Source organism: Octopus bimaculoides, chromosome 22 (genome assembly GCF_046866305.1).
Source record: "Octopus bimaculoides isolate indiv1 chromosome 22, ASM4686630v1, whole genome shotgun sequence".
In the NCBI taxonomy this organism is placed as follows: Eukaryota; Metazoa; Mollusca; class Cephalopoda; order Octopoda; family Octopodidae; genus Octopus; species Octopus bimaculoides.
The window spans coordinates 4,429,890-4,431,808 of NC_142949.1; the positions used below are offsets into that span (position 1 = coordinate 4,429,890).

Sequence of the window (1,919 nt, forward strand, 5' to 3'; positions counted from 1 at the left end):
CCAGTGAACTACGTTAAAGGTACGCGTGTTTGTGGAGTACTCAGCCACTTGGTCGTTAATTTCACGAGCAAACTGTTGCACTGATCGTATCAACTGCAACCCTCGTCCTCTTAAACGACGGAGGGCCAGTGTTTGACGTAAGCACGTATGGATTATTATTTAATTATTTTACATGTTTCAGTCTTTTGACCGTGACCCTGCTGGAGTACCGCCTTGATAAAAGGTATGGAAGGTTTCACGAATTTGCGCGTCATCCTTGCGCAGGGGTCATGCTAATCGTCTCTATATCGTTCCAATTTTAGTGTATGTAGAACCAAAAGATGTATATATATATATTTATGACACGTGTACATTTAGCGTAGTTCTCGGGGATATTCCGCGTGACACAGTGTGACAAGTCTGGCCCTTTGAATTACAGGCACAACAGAAACAGGAAGTAAGAGTGAGAAAACGTTGTGGTGAAAGAGTACAGCAGGGTTCGCCACCATCCCGTGCCGGATCATCGTGGAACTTTAGGTATTTTCGCTCAATAAATACTCACGACTCCCGGTCTGGGAATCGAAACCGCGATCCTATGACCACTAGTCCACTGCCCTAACCACTCGGCCATTGCGCCTCCACTCTCACTGCAATAAATCTGCATTTAAACACTCGCTACAATGCACTCCATTATAGTATAATTTCACGTGTGTCCAAAAGACGTCACCACATAATAATGCATCATTTTATAACGCAGTACATACTTTTACGATGAACCGCACCGTAATTCACTAAGCCAACAGCATTCAGGTATACGGTAATACTTTGCACTTAAAGTACAACAATCAAACAATGCTATTCATTATGTTACTTGCACTCAAACATGATGGCCCTTGTTTTTCATTTCAAACATTCAGTCACACACAAACATGTATATATATATATATATATATATATATATATATATATATATTATATCCATGCATTTACTGTACGCCAAACAGAAAAATGAAAGAAGATACACCTATTAATTACAGAATGATTATCCTCTTGAAATTCGTCTATGCCCTTCTCCTTCGCCTTCTGCTTTCCCTTCTCCTCTTTCTCCTAATCGTCATCATCATTGTTGTCCTTGGTGTTAAACATGTCAACAATATCACTACAGTCGACACCCTGCGTAGCAAAGTATCTATCATCATTCATCTCATTGTCATCGCAACCTTAATTAGGGTCATCATCATCTCCATCATCATCATCATCATCATCATATCTCTCCACTTCATTATCATCATCATCAGCAGTTGAATCGGCATCATCATCATCGTCATCAACATCGTCAACATCAAAAACATCATCGTCATCGTTAAAATCATCATCATCAACACCATTACCCTCATTATCAACACCATTGTCGTCGTCGTCATCATCATTATCATATTAACCATCATCATTATCAGCATCATATCTCTCCTCCTCAGCATCAGCAGCAGCATCAACATCGGCATCATCAACATCGTCATCATCATAAACATCATTATTAACATCATCATCATTATTAACACCATTGCCGTCGTTGTCGTCATCGTCATCATCACCATCAAAAACACCGACAACAAGAACGACATCCTCAAAAACAAAAACAGGATCAACAACCTGCTCGTCGCCCGCATCAAGCATAACAATGTCGGAAATGTTATTATTACCACAATGCCTTTGATTGTGTTTTCTTACGCTAAATACAAAAACGAATGGCGTGAATTCTACGTCTGAAGAACGGTATGTTCTTTGTTAGTATCGATCTTGTAAAGAGAAGAAAAGATAGCACCAAGGCCACACGAACCACTGTAATTAAGTCATCGATGGGCTTTCGTAACACGTTATTGCACCACGCTTAACATCTCGTCAATTTGCATAAGATGTCTGTTCACAGATATTCATAG

The 1,919-nt window shown here is 39.9% G+C and overlaps 1 non-coding gene across 1 annotated transcript; it reads right to left on the reverse strand.

The window, feature by feature from the left end:
* Nucleotides 1-219: 219 nt before the first annotated feature.
* LOC128250571 (U6 spliceosomal RNA) lies at nucleotides 220-326 on the reverse strand. The gene has a single exon (XR_008266610.1). It is a non-coding gene; the product is annotated as a U6 spliceosomal RNA (small nuclear RNA).
* Nucleotides 327-1,919: the final 1,593 nt, after the last annotated feature.